Source organism: Ursus maritimus, unplaced genomic scaffold (genome assembly GCF_017311325.1).
Source record: "Ursus maritimus isolate PB19 unplaced genomic scaffold, ASM1731132v1 scaffold_12, whole genome shotgun sequence".
Taxonomy (NCBI): domain Eukaryota; kingdom Metazoa; phylum Chordata; class Mammalia; order Carnivora; family Ursidae; genus Ursus; species Ursus maritimus.
The window spans coordinates 56,503,416-56,526,840 of NW_024423564.1; the positions used below are offsets into that span (position 1 = coordinate 56,503,416).

The 23,425-nt window shown below is 44.2% G+C and overlaps 1 long non-coding RNA gene across 1 annotated transcript in view; it reads right to left on the reverse strand.

Annotated features, from left to right (window-relative positions):
• LOC121102087 overlaps positions 1-23,425 on the reverse strand; it is a 291,047-nt gene that overhangs the window by 182,312 nt on the left and 85,310 nt on the right. Inside the window, exon 3 of the long non-coding RNA XR_005834157.1 lies at positions 2,124-2,272. This is a non-coding gene — a long non-coding RNA (uncharacterized LOC121102087). The remainder of the gene's footprint in view (positions 1-2,123; positions 2,273-23,425) is intronic.

Consider the following 23,425-nt stretch of genomic DNA (forward strand, 5'->3'; position numbering starts at 1 on the left):
CTGGTGGCCTTGGAGAATGGTGTGTCTTCTTATCAGTCTTCTTATATTAATGCCAGCATGTCTTATCCCTCAGTCTTTTTACTCCTTCCTGTCCATTTACCAGGGCAATTCAGGCACTCCCCTGAGAGTTGGCCATTGTTTTTTCAGTCATGAGTTTGCCCCATCCTAGGTGTCCCTCATGGAAAGTTAAATCCTACGTCTCAAGTCAATGAATTCTTGCTTAGTCAGTCAGTATGGTTTCCTTGATCAAATATCTTCAAAACAGTCTTGGGGTAGTCCCCGGCTCCTGTTGATATATAACAGCTAATTCTTGGAAGTCTTTAAGTGTGTAGTCACTTTCCTCACTTACTAAGACCAGCATGTCTCCAGCTGGGTTTAACGCTATGTATTACCTTGGGAGCCAGCAGAGTCAGTTTCCTCAGGGCACCCACATTTCACGGTCCCACATTTTTATACTCGGACTCTGTCCTTCACATAACAGACCTGCCTTGACCAGAGCTTTGCAAATCTCAGTCAGGACTTCAGCATACTCTTCAGTTGGTTTGCCCTTCAGCCACAGGTGATGGGGGGCCTCACGGGAAGCTGCCACAGAGTTCTGATGATGCTCACACTTAGCCATTTACTGCTTGTTAAATGCCTTCACTGTCTCATCAACCTTCTGCAGAGTGTTAATACAATTTAGTAGCAACCAGCCAACTCTCTAGTCTTTTGTCCCCTCATATTTTTTAAATGTTTACATCTTTGCATTTGCTTCAGCATTCCCCTCCACCAGGACATTTTCCAAGGTCACCACTGATGAAATCTTTTTAATTATGCCATCACCTTGTTCTGGGGACCATCTGTGTCTCGCCTAGGTATCGGGACTGTGCCCCTTTCACCTGCTGTGTGGTGGATGAGCCAGTCTCAAATCCCTATCTTACCGATTGTTTTTTTAAACCACTCTCAGCACCATTTACGTTATTCTGGGTCCTCTGAGAAACAGACACAAGGTGCACGTAAATGTGTAAGAAATGTATTATGAAAAAGGCTCTCAGAGAAAATGGGGGAGGGGAAGCCAGGGGAGCCTGGGGGTGTGTTAGACTCCATTGCTGCTCTGACCCTGAGTGAGAAAGCCGGCATTAAGGAAGGAAAGTTGTGTGGAAGTGTCTTAGACTACAGTGCAGTCCCAAGGGAGGTTTGGCAAAATTTTTGAGAGTTCTGAGCCAGTGGTGCTCATCAGAGAAATCCCCATCTCCTAGCAACCAGCCTGTCCCCCTATTCCTGGTATGTTCAGTCTTTGGCCAGGAATGCCCTTGGGAGCATGATTCAGGTACTACTGAAGTGAGGATCTTTATGCTCCATGCAGTCAGTGGTCTGAGTAGCTCATTCTCCGTGTCCACCATAGTTGCAGATGACTAGAGTACTCTAAATCATAGCTGGACTCAAGGAGATTTAGAATCAAGCCTTGTCCACCATTTCAAAGAGTGAATGGTGAAAACACCACTAGATTCTTGTGTATTATTCATGCAAAGGTGAGTACTACGTTCATGATATTTTAGCCAACCTACGTATTTTTTAAAACATTAATTTTGTCAATTAAAACCAATCTCCAATATCTATTTGGTAATTAACAAATCTGTGTTGGAGATAAAAATAACTGAAATGTTGTCTTGGAGTGTGGCCTCTTGACTAAATGTCATTGACTGAATGCTGGTTAAATTGCCCTGGACTGTGTTTTCCTATGTAGGGCAACTGGACATCCCAGGGTATAGAACAAAATAAACTAACACAGACTTACAGAACTCACTGAATATACACTGAATCCTATTAAAGCAATTGGAGATGACATAATATGATGACATTCATATATGGCAAAATTAATAAAGGTGGAGCAAAAATTACTGACATCTTAGAAACATTGAGCTAATATACACACAGCCCTTAGAACCCTACCATGAAAGGTAGACATCATTATTATAATATCTCACCATATTACAATTTGATAGAGTCTTGTAGTATTATGGAAAGAAGCCTTACATGGTCTGGGACAAGCAGGATTTCCTCATTTCTCTTTGCCAGAACATGAATAGTAGCAAGCAAAGGATGAAGCTTATGATGTCTGTGTTAGGAAAAAAGAGTCATACCTGTATGCATATCCAGGGTGTGTTTGAGCAGGTGAATCCTGGGAGGGATCTTTATGTTCTTTATGATTGACTCTGTGCACAGGTGTGTCATAGGTGGAGAGCTGGGGAAACACTGATCCATTCAGGTGGAACTTGTGATTGATCAGTATCTGTAGGTCAACATAACAATGAATATTTACACAGGGCTTTGAAATTTATAAAACCTTTCCCCACAATTCATTGTCTCATTTAATCCTAATAACCCTACAAAGCTAGGAGTATTTTGTCCCCATTTTCCAGATGAAGAAATATATGACTCAGAGATTAAGTGAGTTTCCTACGGTGTACATAGTCATTCATTGTGAAGCCTAGACTGGAACCCCATTCTCCCACTTCCCAGAGCCACGTTCACCTATCAGGTGCTACCACTAGTTAATCTGAGGATAGAAATGTGATCAGGACACATTCTGTGCTTCCAAAGAGCACTCCCCTACAAGAATATTTGGCCCTGCTAGGACTTCTTAGAAGATAGAGAAAATGTATATATCATGGCCTTTTCCCTGGAAGAGTTTATACTCTTAAAGTTTTCTGGGGGTGAGGCAGGAGTTGGGGGGACAATTTTAGATTTACGGAGAAGTTACAAAGATGGTATAGAGATTCCCATATACCCTCCACCAAGCTTCCCTGATGTTAACATCTTACGTAATTGTGGTATGTTTATCGACCCTAAGAGGTTAACATGGTACATATACTATTAACTAGCCTGTAGACATGATTTGGATTTCCCATTTCTCCGCCTGTGCTCTTGTTTCCACTGCAGAATCTAATCTACATTACCACAGTGCAGTCACTTATGGCTCCTTAAGCTCCTCTGATCTGTGACAGTTTCTCTATATTGCCTTGTGTCTCATGACCTTGACCTTGATACTGGTCAGGTGTTTTGTAGAATGTCCTTCAGTTTTTGTTGGCTGATGTTTCTCTTAGGGTTAGACTGTAGTTATGGATTTTGGGGGAGAACACACAGAGGTGATTTGCTGTCTCATTGCTTCCCATCAGTAAATGAGCCGTATCAACATAACTTATCACTGGTAATGTTAACCTTGAAGACTTAGTTCAGGTGTTGTCTGCCAGGTTTCACTACTGTAAAGCTATTCTTTTTCCTTCCTAGACTCTATTTATTAGGAGTGAGGGAGTCACTGTCTAACCCACACTCAATGGCAGGGAGTAAGTTCCACCTCTGGAGGAAGGTGTATGAAGGAATTTAGGACATACGCTAAAATCACCACAGGAATTAATACATACTTGAGGAAAGGGATAATTTAGGGCTACACGAGTATCTTGTTCCTCCTGAAGGTTTCATCTGTTAATTTAAGCATTCACCAGCAGATCTTACCTCAGGTAATTATTATTGATTATTACAATTGTTACAATTAATACTTTGTTGCTTAAATTGTTATAGCCTTGGCCATTGGGAGCTCTTTTCAGGTTGGTTTCTGTGTCCTTTTAACATGGCCCCATCTTTTCTGTTGTTGTTTTGAACACTTGCTTCATTCATTCATTTATACACGCCACTATAACATACTACAGGTTCAGCTCGTATTTCTCCAAGGAATCCTGGTCTCTTTTATTGGAGAATGGTTTTTTGAAACCTGGGTATGTAAGTTGTACTTGTTGCTATTGGAGTGTCACTGCTTCTGGGCCATCTCAGTGGACACAGCCAGGAAAAGGATGTACGTCCACTAGCCTACATAGACCCACATCTCTACCCACATGCATCTCATTGAACGGAATGGGATTCCGACTGCTATCTCCAACTCCACCCCAGCACCACAGGGTTCATCTTAGCATTTCACTGTTGCTCATTTGTTATTTCTTCCTACAACGGTAAGAAACCTCAAAGGGATGATCGTGCAAGCTGGACAAAGATTCTACAACCTTGTGGATGTGAAACTATCTCTAAGTGGAAGAAACAGGAAGTACAACAAAAGATCAGAGAACCCATCTGTGGGGCTATAGGCAACTCTATTGTGTAGGACAGATTTGTCTAAACTGCAGAATCTTTGGGGGATGTTAAAAAGTGTTTTGGGGGAAAAATCCACATTTAATGGAAAACATTTCTGTTTCTGTACTCCTCTGTCCTATTCCTCCATTCCCTCCCATGGTCAGAGCAGCCCCAAGTAAATAGCAGGGTCTTCTTTCCATGCCCTGGAATAGAATTTCATCTGGTGTGACTCCCTCATTCTATAGGTAAGAGTACCTGAAGCTCAGAGAGGGAGAGGCCTCACTCAAAGCCCCACAGCAAGTCAGCAGCAGAGCCAGAAGGCTCAGGTCTCTCAACTCCTAGGCCAGTGCTCTTCCAAATAGCAGAACACGGTAGGAGTGGGAGAAGTCCACCTCAGATGTGGAGTACAGACCCCCTCGCCTCGTTTTGATAAGGGTCTTCGACTGCCGTGATAAAAATGGACACTCTTTATTGAGTGCTACTTCTGTGTCAGGCACTAGGTTAAACCCCAATATCTCCTTAAACAACCCTATGAGGCAGGTATTACTATGCCCATTTGCAGATTAGCAAACTGAAAATCAAGAAGTTCATAAATGAGCCCAAGATCACAAGTAGTCCTGGCATCCAAGCCCTGCGGGGTAACCATCAAGCTGGTGTCTCCAAGCTCCTGACTTGTTCCTGGGCTGTGGGAGTCACCTCAGCCCTCCCCCAAGAGGGAGGTGTGTCTCCATCATTGCTGGGGGCTAAGCAAGCACTGGCCTGGCAAGGGCTAGTTATGACAGTATAGCCAGAAGTGCCTTGCAAAACTGCCACACAGAGGTGAGGAAAGCACAGGGAAGCTGTGCAAACAGGCTTGCCTCCTGTTCACTCCTCTCTCTCTCTCTCTCTCTCTCTCATGCACACACACACACACACACACACACACACACACACACAATCATACACACACTACCCTTCCTTCCTGATGTGACTCTTCTGCCCCCACTTTCTCAGACCCAGCCATCTTCAGCTCTGGCCAGTTCTGTATCCTTAGCAGGTCATTGGAGAAAAACAATCGTAGGCATTGCATTATTATGTACAGAGCACAGGCTTAGGAGTCAAGAAGGTCTGGGTTCTAATGCTGAGTCTGTCCTTTATGAACTGCCCCTTCAAGGGAGTTGTGTGACCTGGAAAAGTTACTCAAACTTTTTAAATGGGATAATAATACCTGATTGTAATGTTGGAGTCAATAGAAAATGTACCTTGAGTTTCTCTTATTATCTCCTCTTATCCTGCCCCCAATCCAAGCCATTGACATTTTTGCTGAGATTATTTTAAGAGCCTGCTGACTGTCCTTCTTGTACCCCCTCTTGTTCCCTTTCAAAATTGCCAAGTTATACCTAGGAAAAATCTTTTAAAAACATGAATCTGATCATCTCAGGGTTCCTGCCACTTCCCCAATATTATCATCAACAAACAAACCCCAAGAGTTCCTCACCGCACTTAGGACAAAACCCCACATCCTTATCATGGAAGGGCCTCTGTGATCTGGCCTATCCATCTCTCCACCCCTTCACAGCCTCTTTCACAGCCCCACTCTCTCTTTTGTCATTTGCTCCTAAGCGGAGGATCTTTCCTGCCCCAAGGCCTTCCTGTCTGCCCTTCTAGCTGCAGGGGACCCTCTGCCCCCTCTTCTTGCCTGGCATGTGCCTACTCATTCTTGAAATCTCAGCTTACCTTCCTAAGAGAGGCCTTCCCTGCATGCTCTGTTTAGATCCAACCCCCTTTTCATTGTTTCATGCCACTAGTTCTCTTCCTTTGTAGCTCCTAGCATGATTCACAATCATGCATTTGATCATACAATTCCTTATTTAATGTCTCTCTCCTCCATAGGTGGAGAGCAAAGAGTGCCTTTCTTCTGTTCCTTTATGATTATCCCTGCTGTCAATTGCAGAACCTGGGACATAACAGGTGCTCAAGAAATCCACGGTGTAGGAAGGTATGATGAAGTTTGCAGGTAAAGCACAGGACATATAGCAGACTTCTGACAGATCTCTGTAGCTGCATTCCCTTTCTTCCCCTCCTGGTGGATGCTGCCAGAGCGTGGTTCTCAGAGGGGTGTGGTCCCTCCCATACCCCAATTCCCCAGCACTGGGGAGAGGCCCCAATCAGACCCCATGGGGCTGGCTGGGCACAAAGTCCCTAAGGCTGTGAAGCCAGGCTGGGCAGGGCCAGTGGTAGGCCTTGCCACCCCAGAGAGCAGGGAGTAGGGCAGGGCTGCTGGAAGCAGGCCTCCTGGGTCTTCATCAGGCTCAAACCCTCCCTGTCCTTTCTTCCCCCACGGCAGAGAGCAGTTTTGCCCTGGCCAATGCCAATTGGGCTGCTCCTTGTTTTGTTGTACACGCTGCTAGGCAACTGGCCTGTTTTTGCTTATTTACCTCCCCTGGGCCATTTCACAACACTTTGTAATAGGCCCTGCTCTCTCTGGTGCACATCTGGTTTGGATTTAGCCTGTCAGAGCCCCTTCAGCAAAGAGAGCCAGGACTTTCCCCAGCAGTCACCAGGACGGACCCCCAGGCTCTGGCTGCGCAGGCCTCCTTGGTGTTGGACCATGCCAGCCGGGACGCCTTTCACTTGCCCAGCCCTGATTCTTCTCTCCCCCTGAACCTCTTACTTCTTTTTGTCAACAGTGTGCACATTTCAAAGCCTAAAGGTAGGGAAACTTTGAGAAGGAAAAAGACTGATGAGGGGTCAAGAAATAGTAGAACAACAGGATGGAAGTTTAGAGAGAATGAAGTCGGAGCCCTCAGCCCAGCACTACTCTCCCCTCACCCACAGGGAGGGGTTGACTTTCCCAAAGGGACACAGGGAGACAGGGACAGACCCAAGACCAGGTTCCTTGGCATCTCTCTCCTTTACCCGGGAGCCTTCCCATCAGGAAACCACCTTGGGGATTCAGTGGGTTAAACCGGATGTTCTTGGTTTTGAAAGATTTAGTAGATTTATCCTCCTCCCCATCAAACACCAAAGTTCTGGTGGGATTTCTATGAAGGACCAATAGAGAATCAGAGGTTTGGTAGATGTCATTTTATAGAGAGAGAACAAAAGTTTCCAATTTCCTCACCCTACAGAGAACATAATGGTCAAATCAGGGCAGGGTCAGGGATAGGTGAATGAAGTAGGGCTGGGAAGAAATATAGGGCACCTTTCCTGCTTCCCCATTCCCTATTGTTTTGGCAAATTCATCACACTCAGTGTAAAACCCAAGGTTCTGACAATGGTTATAAGGCTCTACAAGACCAAACTCTCTGACCTCTGTGACCTCATCCTTCCCTCCCCTCTTTGTACATTCAGCCCCAGTAATTCACGTCAAGAAAGAAGAAGAGGGCCTCCTTGGAGCAGAAGCAACCAGCACCTGGGCACAGTTCAATGAGCAGAGCAAGGATGGGTTTCCCCATTCACTTCCTCTATTAGCTGGTCCCACTGGGCAGAGAACAAAATGCTCAAACTGCCCAAAACATGCTAACGGCTTATTTTGCTCCATAGCACTCATCTGTCCCTGACACATGGTTATATTACTTATTTATAGTCTGTATTTTCTTGTTAGAATGTAAATTCCTTGAGGGCAGGGTGTTTGTTCCATTTATTGTTAGGTCTTTGAACCTAGAACAGTTTTGCATGAAGATTGGACTCAATAAAGATTTTTTGAATGAATGAATGAGTGAATGAAGTCTGTTTTTCCTCCCAGCATGTTCAGTTGGGGGTGTTTACTTATTCTGACCTCTCACCTATAAAATAAAATGCTGACCTATCATTTTAGACTATCACAAACGCCCTTTGTCTCCATTCCAGCTCACCATGATCCTATCATCTCTGAACTGTTGGAGCACATTGTGTTCCTCTGCCTGGAATGACCCTCCCAGTCCAACTCTGCACCTCCTGATGGGAATTCACCTGGTAACTTTTGATGCTAGGATGGACCTCTTGATATCTCTGGATACCTCCCTGTGGTTTGCCATAATGGTGATGATTACTTGTCAGGTTGCTCCACATTGATTAATCCATGAGGGATAAGGGACCAGATGACCAACTGAGTAGCAGCTGAGTGGCAGTCAATGGTCTCTGTCCTCCAAGGTTTTCTATTGATTCTTTTTTTAGGTTTACTTTGTCACTTGCTAACCTTAGATTATGGACCTCTTGTCTAGAACTCTTGATTTATTTTTTCTCCTCAAATCTTTGTCTTCCCCAGTTACGCACAGTGAATGGCAACACCAATTGTTTCTTAAGTTTCTTGAGGCAAGAACTTGGGACTTAGCCATTGATTGAGATTGGGTCCACCATCCACCATCCCTAAGCCATAGGGAAATCCTGTCAAGTCTACCTCCATAACGCATCTGAGATCCATCTTCCTCTTGCCCCCTCCATTGCTCCACCCTATTCCAGACACCAGTATTCTTGCCTGCATGACTGGCTCTTTATTTCCACTCTCTATTGTCCAACAAGTGATCAGAATCAGGTTTGTTTGGAGGGAGGGAGGGAAGGAGGAAGGGAGAGAGTGCTGGGGGGGGGGCAGAGGGGGAGAGAGAGAGAGAGAGAGAATGAATCTTAAGCAGGCTCCACAGTGGGGCTCAATCCTGAGATCATGACCTGAGCCAAAATTAAGAGTTGGATGCTTAACTGACTAAGTCACCCAGGTGCCCCCAGAATCAGGTTTTAAAACAGAAATTAGATCACACTACTCCTTCATTTAAAACTGCCCAAATGGCTTCCTGTTACACTTAGAATAAAAAAACAGTTTTTACCCTGGCCCCCAAGGCCACAGTCTAAACCCTGCTGACCTCTCCAACTTTAGTTCACACCACCCTGTAATTCCCCACTTTTCTCAGTATGCTTTAGTCACATTACTCCTCTTTCTGTTCTTCGAACAGGTCAATTCATTCCAACTTCAGGGCTTTTGCACAAGTTACCTCTTCTCCTTGGAATACTCCTGCCTCAGATCTTCACAGGGCCAATTCCTCTGGCTGTTCAGATCCTGACTTAAACGACACCTCTTCAGAGAAGGCTTCCCTGACCACTCAATTTAGAATAACATGACTCCTCCCTACCACACACACAGAGTTATACTCTCCCATGCGTTGGTTTAGGTTCTTCCTAGCATAGACCACCAGATTTTCTATTTGTTTATTGTCTGTCTTCCCCCTATTAGAATGAAACTCCATAAGGACAGAGACCACTGTGACCCCAGCGCCTAAAATAGGGCCTGACACATAACGGACATTCAAAATGTTTCTTGAATAAGTGAATGAATTAGTCCACTGTAGCCTAACCATGGGCTGAGAGTCAGGAGTCTTGTGTTCAACTCTACCCTGGTTACTCTCAAGCTATGTGACTTTGAACGTGTCATGTGTCTGCTCTCGGCCTCTGTCTCCACATCTGTAAACTGAGGTCTGATTTCATGATCCATAAAGTCCTTTTCAGCTTCCAGATACTCTGATCCTATCAATCTTTCCATATTGTTGGCCATAAAAAGCTATCAAATTTGGTGATGACAGCAATGACCCAACTAAAATTGATGAATTATTTTTTAAATTTCATACAACATCCTAGGCCACCTTAGTTATTTATGATTTATGCTTAAGTTACATATCCCAAAACGACTTGTGTGGCTCAGGTTTCAGACCCACTTTTCCACCCATATCCTAATTCGCTTTATTTATACAAGGAGAAGGGTAAATGCTCCCATTAGATTTGCTAGACTAGAATGGACCCTTGTGATCGCAAATGACAGAAACCTAACTCAATTCAAGGATAAAAGTGAGAGATAGGTTTTGGCAGTTCATGAGATCCAAGGAGATCTGAATAAGCAAGGTGCTGAGAGAACAGTGAGAGAGCAGGCCTTCAGGTGCTGCTGGAACCAGATGCTCAAATCCACTAGTGTTCCCTCCAGCCTTTTCTCTGCTTCTAACACTGTGCTGGCTATACCCTCCTCTCTCAGTGCAGTTTAGCTCTTTCCACATAGTCCCAGCACAGCACTGATCACACTGACTTATTTGCCTGCTTGTTTCCAGTCTTTTCCAGTACAATAAAGTTCATTGAGGAAAAGGATCTTGTCCATTTGTTAATTTCTATATCCCTAACCCCAAAACAGTACCTGGAGCATAGAAGGTGCTCAGTAACTACCAATTAGATAAGTGAATGGTAGAAAACATAGTGACCAACTGCTCCAGAGTTTAATACCAAAGCACTGCAGTTATTGAAAGGCTAGCAAAGTTTCCTAGGATCCTCACACCACCCCTCCTCACCCACAAAATCTCACAGAAGGGATTCTTTGGTCCAGCTCGGCCATGTGCTTACCTACCACCTTGGCAAATAACAGTAGCCACTGAACATGCTGATGTCTCAGCATCCATGAGAATTCGAGGAGATTTTCAAAAAGGACCGTAGAAGGAAATCCCATTGGTGCCAACACACTTACAGAGCTATTGTGGAGATCAAACGAGACATTGCAAGAAAGGGTGCTTGCAATGCTATTATGAAGTTGCCATTTTTATAGGTCAGATATTGGCAATTTTATATGTCTCATTATAAAAGTATTAAAAGCATTACGTGGATATAACATGATTATTTGATTATATGTCAGCAGAATAAGAAAGAATACTATGTTTTTAAGATGAAAAGTTAATTCCTTTTAAAAATGATGGTAGCTAAAATTATTTACTGTGTGGTAGCTTTGCAATGAACAATGCTAATTGCTTACATGGATTATCTCATTATTTCTTCCAACATTTCCATCAGGTAGACACTGTAATTATCCCCATTCTACAGACAAGAAAACTGAGGTTCAGTGAGGTTAAGTTATATGCTCCAGATGACACAGTTCAAAATGTGGAGAACCAGGACTTGAACCTAGGTTTCTAGGATCTAAAGCCATTCATTATACTACATTAGGGAAGAGGCTGGGAGTCCAGCTCCTCCATGAAAGCTAATCCACTGCTACTAAGAAGAATGACTCCGTTACCTATGATGCTACAGTCCTGAGTGCACTCTGCTTCCAAGCCATCTGCATTGCATTACAACTAGTGGTGGGTGTATCTGGCACCCATGGACAGACTAATCTCCTTAAAGGCCCATCTTATTCATCTTTTCACTTAAAATAAGCCTAGGTCTCTCCAAAACTTTATTGAATTGAGCAAGGTGGGCAGACAAAAGATGATTTGTTATCTCCAAAGGGTATGGTCTTTGGTTTACATGTTTTCAGTGGTGTAGGGGATGGAACATTGGGAATATGGATAATTATCAAAACATAGCTACCACATGTCGAGAGCTTATTATGTTTCAGGAAGTTTATGTCCATTATCTTTAGTTTTTATAATACCTTGCAAGGTAAGTGGTAGTATCCCTGGGTCTTACGTTTTCAGAGCAGCAGAATGTATTCTTTCTAGAGACTACAAACATCTCCTCTGTGATATCAAAGCTGGACCAAGAAAATGTGTTTACTCCAACTAAGGTCACACAAAGCTTTGAACCTAAAAACTGTCCTCAGCCAGAATCTTACAGAATTCCATTCTGGGCGGGCCCCCAATTTCCCCTAAACGCAGACCCCACCCACACTCCAGAGCCCTACAACTCTGTCAAACCAATGTTTAACTTGATTTTGTACGTGAACTTGATTCTGCGCCATGGAATTTCAAAGCTGTGCCTGCAAGTCTGGAATTTAAATATTAGCCTTTCTGACCTGGATAGCTTTGATCTCCCGAGTTTACATGCACAAATATTGATAACGCGGCTCAGATCACAAGCAAGAGCACCAAGTCTGCAGCCCAGGACTGCCAAGTGAGTGCATGGATACAAAGATCTCTACTGAGATCAAAACGGATTTAGGTTATACACGTGCTAATCTGACAGTGGGGGAAGCCCCACATATGGGCCAAAGAGAGAGCTCACTCTCATGTAGCCGATCATGCTGGCTTCATCCTATAGGACAGAAATCGAGAGTGAACTGCAGCTGAACTCTGGCGAGACCAGGCTCTTACAATATGGCCCTACCTTCCTTAATTTCTTTGAGTCGGCTTTCTCACTGGGGGATGGCTGCCATAGTTAGCATTTGCCAAGCATCTGTCTTGTACCAGGTACCTTAAGTGTTTATATAATATTAACCATAATACATAAAATGTATACATGTTAGCACTATTCTATGAGTTTTACGTTTGTGTTATTTCATCCACACAAAAGTCATATAAAGGGGGGACTACTATTATCTTCATTTCTCAGATGAAGAAACTGAGGCCCAGAGAGTTTTGTCAGTGAGAGTCACACTGCTAGTAGAGGGCAAAGTTAGGTTTCAACCTAGGCAGTATCTCTTTCCATTCTCTCAACAACCTGGTAAGTGGTCATTTGTGGTCATTTTACAAAGAAGGGAAAGAAGGGAAAGAAGTTTAAGTAATTTGCCAAAAGTCACACAGCCTGTTAGTGGCAGAACCAAAATTCAAACCCAGGTTAAATCCAATGGCCATGATTTTTCAAATACACTAGAAAGAAAAAAAAAAAAAACCAACAACACTCAAAAGGCCTGTTTGGTGTGGCCTGATTTTGTACAGCCAGCAACCTAAGGATGAGTTGTTACATTTTAAAGGGCTGTTTAAACATTTTATTTTATTATTTTATTATTAACTTATTTATTTATTCAGGGGGCAGAGGATGGAGGAGAGAGAGAATCTCAAGCAGACTCCATACCCAGCAAGTGAGCCCAGTGCCGGGTTCAATCCCACGACCCTGAGATCATGACCTGAGCAAAAAGCAAGAGCCAGACACTTAACTGACTGAGCCACCCAGGAGCCCCACTTTAAAAAAAATAAAAGATTTATTTATTTATTTTAGAGAGAGAGAGAGAGAAAGCATGAGTGAGCAGGAGGGAGGGACAGAGGGAGAGAATCTCAAAGAGAGTCCCCACTGAGTGCAGAGCCCGACGTGGGGCTCCATCTCACAATCCTGAGATCATGACCTGAGCCGAAATAAAGATTCCGATGCTCAACCAGCTGAGCCACCCAGGTGTCCCTAACCATTTTTTTAAAAGAAGATGTGGCAGAGATCATATATGGGTCCTCAAAGCATAAAATATTTCCTATCTAGCCCTTCATAGGAAAAATTTGCTAATGACCATGCTATACCGGTCCTCTCCATCCTGACTTAAAAAACCATTATGAAGATCAAAGGAAAGAACGGAGGTTGGAGTGTCTGTATGTAGTTTGGGGAAGTCATTTCTCCTTCACTGGACCTCAGTTTTGCCATCTGAAAGAAGAAGTTAGAGATGTGTGCATCTCCTTTTGGCTTTAACCTGTGCTAATGGCAGGTGTCATCCTGGTGCTGTACTAACATAAGGGAGTGTTGGGGCGCCTGGGTAGCGCAGTCGTTAAGCCTCTGCCTTCGGCTCAGGGCATGATCCCGGCGTTCTGGGATTGAGTCCCACATCGGGCTCCTCGGCTGGGAGCCTGCTTCTTCCTCTCCCTCTCCCCTGCTGTGTTCCCTCTCTCACTGGCTGTCTCTCTGTCACATAAATAAATAAAATCTTAAAAAAAAAAAAAATAAGGGAGTGTTTTCTCCAGTCCGTCACCCATCTAATTATTCTGTCACTTCCTTTATTGCATGTAATGCAGACATAATTAGACTTCAATGGTGAAGAAAAACATTACCCACCAAAATAATCCCTGGAAGCTAAGAAATGGCCCCCTCCCAGACATCAGCCCTTTCGTGATGTGCCCTAAACATAGGTATCTTCTTCTAACCTCAGGTGAGGTTCTTGCTTGTTCTCCCAGCCTCTTGGCATTTCAAGCTGTTAATTTCCACAGCAATGTTTACTTCTGATCTTCCCAAATCCTCCCAAACTCTCGCAATCAACCTCTGCCTCTCCCCATTCCCCGTGGTATTCAACACTGGCAAAAAGCCAGCAAGCAATCAATCACAAGATCTACCAGTTTCCCTCCCATTTGTTGCCTAGTGTCTGAGGCACACACTTTCCTCCTTTCAGGATCCATTTCTCCCCCTGAACATGGCCTGCCACACATTCTAAGAACAAAGGCAGCTCCTTTTAATCTCTGGACCTCATCTATCCTTCCCTTTCTCTCTTGCATGGCCAAGGCAGCCTTGCCCCCTACAGATTTGCAATCTCTCCCAAAGTCTTCTCCACAATCTTTCTCCGTCCCAAAGGAAATCGAATCCAGAACTGTCCCAAGACACAATGACCTCACTCTGGTCTCTAGCACTGGGCCACCTTTGCTCCATGTGTGCCCTTGAGGGCAGACAAGTGTGCCATGGAGAGGTAAGTCCAGGCCCTGTGATGTCGAAGGGTCTGGTCTGTCTTCATCTTACTCAAGGAAGGGTGTGTTCCTGCCTGATCAGACCCTCAGCTTCATCTCTACAGAACTGGCGCGGTAGGGTCAACAATATGTTAATTTTCCTCTAGACCTCTTCTCCCTTGCTTGAGTCATTCGCCACTCTGCAGTCAAGGGAAGTGCTCCAGAACACAAACCCACTGCCTAACAGCCTTCAGTGGATTCTCAGTGCCTGCAGAATAGTCCCCTGACTCAGCCCTCTACAACCTAGCCCCCACCTCTCTCTCTAATCCCATTTCCTACTACTCATCTCTCATTCCCAAAGTCTTTGCCACACCAAAGTACATAGAGTATTCCAAACATTCTGCACATACGACTGCATATCCTTTTCCTCGATGGGGTGCTCTTCCCAGCTCTGCTTTCCAGAAAACACCTGCCCATCCTTCCTGTCTGTGCAGAATATCTTTTGTTTGTTCCTCTAGATCCATGTTCCACCATTCTTCACCTGCTGTGTGCCCTGCTGTGTGATCTGTGGTGATGCAACGAGTGGGTTCCTGACTAATTGGGGGCTTCAGCAAGAGACCAGAGGGAGAGAGGGGAAAGTGTGCTTTTGATTCTCTCCTTGCAAGGTCACGGATCTGACTGTGTCCTTCACTGCTTCTCCTAAGGTTGTCTTCACTGCCTCTGCAGGATTCTCCCTCCTCTTGCAGGAATAGTTCATCTGCTAAGCTCTTACACTGTCTCCTATGATTCTTCTACATCTGCCCCTTTGCAAATAAGCCCTCCTCTAAATATACCACAAGAGCCATCAGTGTGCCATTGAGACTCTGACTGATACATACCAACCCAGCACAAACCCCAGAGGGTCCTTGGTCGGCACCTACCTATTATATCACATGCTGTTTGCTTCCCTGTCTGCTCCACCAGACTGCTTCATTTCACCTCGTTATCTGAGATTTGTTCTTAGATCTAAGTTGCTCACTCATATTTAGCGAGCAGCTACTACATGCTGGGCCGTGGCTTAGGCACTACAGATTCAGAGATTAATAGATAATAATTCCTGACCTGGAAGATCCCCCACCCCCGTGTGGGAGATAGGACTTAGGCTCCATTTGTGGCTATGAGCTCAGGACCAGTTAGTTGTCTGTTCGTGCTCAAATTCCAGCTGCACTAGCTGTGTGATCTAGGCACATTCGCCTCTCTGAGCCTCAGTTCCCCCATCTATAAATGGCAATAACAGAAGCTACCTCCCAGAGTGGTTGTAAAGATTAAGCAGTTAGCATAGTGGCTGGCACTTACTAGGCACTCAGTGAGTGTCCACTATTTTTTATTGTAACAGAGGCTTAGTTAGTATACGTTAAATAAATGGATGACTGAATTTATTATCTCATCCAATCTCCAAAGCAATCCTTCCCCACAATATACATTCCAAATAGATAGGAAAGGAATCCTTTTCCAATTTCATAGATGAGGAAATTGGGAGTGAATGAATGAATGAATGAATGTCTAACCAAGTGGGCCTGCTGTGTCTCCCACCTCCTCCCAGCAGCCATAGCGAGGCTGTCTACCTAGAGAGCTGGGAGCCCTGGGCCCTGGAGAAGCGATCCTGGCATTCTCTCCAACTTTCCATCTATGGTGGACTCCTGCCAATAGCTCCGTGTCCAACACAGTCTGGGTCCAGGTGCTACAGCAGTTTGTAAACACTGGGCCTGCTGGACTCTGCCCCTGAAGCCCCTGAAGCCCCCAGCTTCCCAGAACCCGTGGCCCCAGTTCCTGTTCAGCTGCTGCTCTTTCTGTAAGGCTTTGCAAGCCCCACTGCTCCTTCTGGTAAGTGCAGGGGCCAGGAGGGAGGTTCCACTTTCACATTCGCTACCACACCCACATGAGGGACATTTCTCAACGTGGAGGGGAAATTTCCTCTCTCTTTAGGCCTAACCTCAAGCCTGCTCCTTGACTCCTCATTTCTTCAGGACAGACTTAGTTTCCCACTGAAGTTCAGGTTCCCCTAAGATCTAAACTTCAATCTGTCCCAGAAATTAGGGAAAACTAATCCCTGCTGAGCTCTGGTTACAGGCCTGCCCTGTGCTTGGGTGTGCCTTACCTACGCCATGTGCGCTCTGCCCCGTGCCCCTTCGTGGTGGCCATTACCCCTGTTTTACCGATGTGGGGATTGAGGCTCATGGCACTGAAGTCACTAGTGTTGGACTGTTCAAATGGGAAAACCTACACATTTGAGCTGTAGAAACAGCTGGAAGTCACCGCCGAACAGAAGTCCCCAAATGGGATTCATCTTTGTTGCTTCTGTACCACGTGCACAACTCTATTACTTTGCTTCCTGTCATTTGCATGTTTCTTTGTGCCCCTATCCTCTCTTCTGCTTGACTGTCTCTCTTCAAGGACAGAGAAGGTGACTCACTCCTATCCCTCTGCCTGGTCCAAGCACAGAGCCTGAGGCAGGAAGGGATTGTTGGCCTGATAAGTTAAAGCAGGCCAGGGTGCCTCAGGGTAGGGAGTTAGTGGAGGAAAGGTGTGAGGTGAGGCTAGAGAAAAAAGCAAGACCACCTCCTGCAGGCCAGGGTTGGGGCCTGAGAACCTGTATTACTAGCAAGATCCCAGATGTGGATGTCGATGCTGCAGATGCTGCTGGTCCCCAAGGACCACTGGCTTTAGGGCAGGAGAGGAGGGAAAGAATGACGTCTTACCCTTAAAGAGCTTTCATGTCATGGGAGCACAATGTGAACAGTGCACTTCTAGACAGCTAGAAGCATCTCCATTGTCATATCCCAAGGAGGGGCATCTTCTCAGTGTGGGGGTGGGACAGAAGTTCAGAGGAAACTTTCTGGAAGAGGAAACTCTTGAATTGAGTTAAAATATTTATGAAGGAGCTAACCAGGGGAGGGAGTTCAGCAGGAAGGATAGGAAGAAGTATTTGAGGCAGAAGGCACAGTTTGAGCAAAGGGAAGGGAAATTGCAAGACATGTTTGAAAACTGGGACCAAGAGACTCCAAAATAAAGCTGGTGTAGGTTAAAACTATATCATAAAAGTCTTTGCATGTCCTACAAAGTAAGGAGTTTAAATTTTATCCTGTGAGGTGGAGGTTTGTAAGGTTTTTTGGGGGGTGGGGTGAAGATGTTACAGATTGGTCTGAGACTCTGATCCAAGTTAATGTGCACACAGATAGAACCAGAGTGTACATTTCAGGGTATTCACAAATTCCTAAAGCCTATCCATGAACTTCAAAAATAAAACAAAACAAATCCCTACAGTGGTGATGGGTTTGAAGCAGGCTGATGTCCTAATTAGATTTTATTTTAAAAGGATAGGCAAAGAATGATGTTGAAAAGGAGTGGTGAGAGGGGACATCCTTGTCTTATACCTGATAAAGTGGGAAAGCTTCGAGTTTCTTACCATTAAGTAAGATGCTAACTGTAGGTTTTTTGTAGATATTCTTTATCAAGTTAGGGAAGTTCCCCTCTATTCCTAGTTTGCTGAGAGTTTTTATCATGAAGGGGTGTTAGATTTTGACAAATGACTTTTTTTCTGCATCTTTTGATATGATCATGTAATCATGTGATTTTTCTATCTTACCCTGTTGATGTGATAGATTACATTGATTGATTTTTCTCATGTTCAACCAGCCTTGTATATCTGGGATAAATCCCACCTGGCACTGGCATATAATTCTTTTTTATATATTGTTGGATTCAATTTGCTAATATTTTGTTGAGGAGTTTTGCCTCTATGTTCAAGAGAGATATTGGTCTGTAGTTTGTTTTTTCTTGTAATGTCTTTCTGTTTTTGATATTAGAGTAATGCTGGCCTCATAGAATGAGTTAGGAAGTATTCACTCTGCTTCTATCCTGTGAAAGTGATTATACAGAATTGGTATAATTTCTTTAAAATGTTTGGTAGAATTCACCATTGAACCCATCTGGCCTGGTGCTTTCAGCTTTGGGAAGTTATTAATTATTAATTCAATTTATTTAATAGACATAACCCTATTCAAATTGTCTATTTCTTCTTGCATGAGTTTTGGCAAGTTGTGTCTTTCATGGAATTGGCTAATTTTATCTAGCTTATCAAAATTATGGGTATAGAGTTATTCATAATATTCCTTATTTCCCTTTAATATCCATAGGATCTATAGTAATGTTCTAAGAGGTACATTTTTTTTTAAAGTAAGCTCTACTCCCAGTATGGGGCTTGAACTCATAACCCCGAGATCAAGAGTCACATGTTCTACTGACTGAGCCAGTTAGGTGCCCCCTGAGAGGCACAATTTTAAATCTTCATTTTCAGGATGAGGAAACTGAGAGCTAACAAGATCAAATGATATGCCCAGATTCATAGCTAATCAAGGGGAAAACTGGTGTTGAAACCCCAGACGGTCCAACCCAAGGCTGGCACATTTAACCATGGTGACCCTTACTTCCCAGGGTTGATATAGCAAGGCAGTTCTGGGCACATTCTAAGTACTTGGTAACTATTTGACTAAAAAGATCAAAGAGATTCACTCATTTTTTAAAGCCCCTCTCAAAACTCTCCTGGATAGGCAGACTAGATCCATTCCTCCTCTTTCTACTTCTTTGCTCTACGAAGGCATTTATAAGTCTGAGCTTCTTTGAGGAGACAAGAGGGCACAACGCAAAAAAGTAAAAAAATAACGATGTCAGAGCTGAATTAAATTATAGCTTGAAATTTAACCAGCTGTGTAGAGATGGGACCGAAAATTTACTTCTGTAAATCTTAGTTTCATCACCTATAAAATGAGCACAATTCCATTTGTTTCATAGGATTGTTATGGAAGTTAACTAGAAAAACTTAGCCTGCATTCAGGCATTCAATATTTTTTGAGCATCTCTTATGTGCAGAGGCCATTAAGAACTTGATAAATGTCCATTACCAGCCTTTAAGGACAGATTTTATATTCCAGGCTTTGCATTCCCAAGACCCAGCAGAAAGCCTGGGATATAATGTGTGTTCATTAACTGTGGAGCATATGATGCTTACATAAATTAATGAAGGAGTGCAATAAAAGTCAAAACTACAATATGACACACGTAGCCCACCCAGTACATCTTTCTGGCCTTATATATCACCCCTCACCTCCAGCTACACATAGCTGATTGGTATTCAACAACCAAGCCATGTCCTTCCATGTCTTATCATCAACACAGTGCTCAGATCATTCTTTTTGTCTTGAATGCCTGCTACACCCCCTTTGCTCACCTGGCAAGCTACCCTTTAGTCCTAGTTTTACCTTATGGAAAATTCAGAGTAAGTCTGCTTGCCAGCCTTTAAGTAGTTGAAGTCATGACTGTCTTCCTGGTCCTACACTTCTAGGTCAAATTTCTCTCCTCCTTCCAAATAATTCTAATTGGTGATGGTCTCTGAATTCCATACCATCTTGGATACTCCCTACTTTGCCAGTTGCCTCTAAGCCATTCATTCACTGAATATTTATTGAGCACCTACTAAATGTAAGATAAAACAGATTTTGTTACTAGCATATAAGTTTATGAGGCTTATATTCCAGTAAGAGGAGATGGACAACAAATAAAAAAAATAATATGCATGTTGGCTGTAGATGTGTTGGGAAGAAAATTAAAGTGAGTAGATGAGGATAAGAAAGAGGAAGTGTGAAGTTTATGTACAGAGTGGTCAGGGGAAACTTCCCAGATAAGATCAGATTTGGGCAGGATCCTGAAGGGATTGAGGGAGTGAACCACATGGCTCTTTGGGGGAAGTATATTCCAGGTAGAGGGAGGAACAAGTACAAGGACCCTCAGGCAAAAGTGCCTCAGAGTGTTTGTGGCAGTGCTAGGAAGTCCGTGTGATGGAGCAGAAGGAGGTGGGAGAAAGAACGGTTGGAGATAAAGTTCTAATAAGAAGTGTCAGCATATCATGAAGGGCTTCAAGGACCATTAAAAGAACATTGTTTTAAGTGATATGGAAATACAATGGGGAGTTGCTCTGAATCACATGAAGACTTCTCTCTGGGGATCTTACAAAAATGGGTATTAGAGGTGCAAGTATGGAAGCAGAGAGACCCATTGGAGGCTACTGCAATTAACACAGCAGGAGATGTTGGTGGCCAGAGCCAAGGTAGTTGTGCTGCAAATGTGTAAGACTGCACTAGAATCCTGGGTGTGCTTTGAAAGCAGAGCCCACTGCATTTGTTAAAGGATCAAGTGTGGGACATGAGAGCATGCCTCAGTCTCCGTGTCTATAAAACAGGGATAATATTCGTGCTGCACTGTTGTTAAGCTTCACAGCGGATGCTCAAGAAATGTGAATTTTCTCTCTCAGCAGTACAGTGCCTTGATTGGCAGTGATCACAGGACCATTAATCATGGTAGCTTATTCGAGGTTTGGATGGGAAAGAAAGATGATGAATTTTAAGTACCCGTGGGACTCCCAAAGGAGTTTCCATTGCAAAGTGTACAGCTCGATTTGAGATGAAAGCTCCAGGAATGAAAGTTTGGGAGATGTCATGGCATATAGGTAGCAGCTGAAACCACTGGGGCAAGTCAAGAATAGCATTTCTACAGCAATACTGTGTAAAATTCATGGGACTAATATAAACCTTAAAGAGAAAATCACAAGATCACTTAAAATAGAATTAAAAGTGTGGTTATCATTTGAAAAGAGGGAATAATTATTCCAGAATATTAGGCTAAACAAAGCCAAGGAAACTGAGCTCACATGTAGGTGTAAGTTTGCTGGAAATATAGTATAAAGGGAAACTGAGCAGTGGTAATCAAGAAAGGAAGACATTTTAGGCAACATGGGTATAAATCAGAGACTTGAGTCCTTATTCAGGCCTTTGCCCTAGCCTACGTCAACTGCATTTTAGCATTAGCCATGTAACTGTCATTGGCTTCCATGAGCTGAAAGCACATCTAGTTGGTCAGCGTTTCTGCAATCGTGGGTCTGCTGGCTTTGTGCAGATGCTTGGTCCGCGGGAGCCCTGAGGGACAGTACATACGTGGTAAATTCCATGCAAAATATCATGTTTTGCAAAGTCTAGTACCCTCCCTCACTGGTTTGTTAGTATTTCTCCATCTACCATAGGTACCTTGAAATCTATAGAACCAGGCTCTGTCCTGGCTCTGTCATCCCCCAGTGGCATCTGTGAGTTGAGATGATTGATCTGCTCTCTACACTTGCATAACTGTGTGCAGTTCAGGCCCCACACTGTGTGAAGGTCACCAATGCACTGTGATTCCTGAAGAGGGGGGCCAGGATAAGCCAAGGGGGATGGGTGCCTGGAACACTTGCCATAGAAGGATGAACTGAAAGGAATGGGGAATTTTTTCCTTTGCACAGGGAGGAGGAGATTCAAGTAGGGTGTGATAATGTCTTCAAATGTTTTAAGGGCAACTATTTGGATGAGAAATTTGCTTTTTTCTCTTCCATACTGACTCATATATGAATGTGTCAAAGAGATGTGCTTTGGCTTATCATTATAAAAGATATTTCTAATAATCTGTGCCATCCAACAGTGAAATGAACTGCCTCTGGAGGAGGATGACTGATGCAATCCTCTTAGCTTGGGTGCAAGTATCAGATCTGAGATTGGACTAGATGAATAACACCCTCTTGCCACCTCAATGCTACCTTCTATCATCTCTCCCTTCTTACCCTGCGGTCCTCTGGCTCTATCTCAGAGGAACCAACCTATACAGACTCTTACTGAGTGGGAGTCAAGTCTTAGACCCCTTTGTCTGCTAAGACGAAAACTGTCAATTCAACCCAAGATACTCACTCTTGTGAATGATTAATAGAGGAGGCAAATACCTCTCATACCTCAGGGCTACCAGGGACCATGTGGTCACTGACCTCTTCTGGGCACCAAATGGCACCCCACCCACCCCTGACGGTTACTTCTTCCTGGTGCAGCCCCAGGTCAAGGCCAATCAATTTTGCTTTGAGGGGAGGAATGTGAGGCACGTCCTCTGTGAAGGCCCAGAACAGATGTTATGTTGTTCTTTCATGACTGCCTTTGCTAAGTGGCTTGTGAGCCAGGCCCTTGGAAGTCAAGTGAAGCTTTGCTGGGGAAGCCCACCAAGAGATGATCAGACCCCCTCTTAGTCAGAAGGGGAAAGTCCAGGGGTAAGATGGAGGAGGAGGAGCTACCCCAGAAGCTGGGGGATTGCAAAGAGTTTCAAATCCAGGAAGAATCTAACACGCCAAATTGTTTGACCCCTTGGTTTCATGGATGGAGAGACTGAAACAGTGACACCCTTGAAGTCGTGCAGAGAATCAGCTGCATCAGGACTGGGAATAGGGAAGGCACTGGCCTGGCCCTGAGAGTAATCCCTTCTTAAATTTTGCACCCTAGGCACCTTGCTTGCTTCACCTTGGTGTTGGCCCTGAACCCTGTACCATGCAGACCAGAGAATACCTGCCATACTCAAAGTCCCTCCAGAGAGACCCTATCCATGGAAGGTGCCACGTTTTCCAGCCCATGATCCTGTCTCAACTGGACCAGAGAGGAGCCCCTGCACAAAGGCAGCCAATATGCAGTCTGACCGGTTGATGGGGGTCGTCTGGTGGAGGCAGCTGTCTTATCGGGGCCTGAGGTGATTTAATCTGACAATCAGATTCTACCTTTGGAATTCGAATCAGCAATAAGGAGAGATGGTCTTTCGTAGCTGAAAGAACAAGTCGAGGACATTCTTGCTTCTCAGTTCTGTTACTTTCATTGTCCCCATTTCTATGATATTCGTGCCTGGGGAGGGAGATAGGGATGACCTGTTCTGTACTTCTCCCAATTTCCGCCTGTCGCTTATGGGTACACCCCTTGTGCCATTGTTTAGAATCTCTACCACCACTCTGGGGCCACCTGCCCCCCCCCCCATTCATCCTTTTAACAATGCTTGAACAGCTCCTTTTTGCTACGTACAAGGTGATTAACACATGGTCTAGGTGCTTACACCTTGGTAAGGGAGGCAGATGCAAGAGATAAAACTTCATTAATCACTTGATAAATGCAATGATGAAAAAAGCA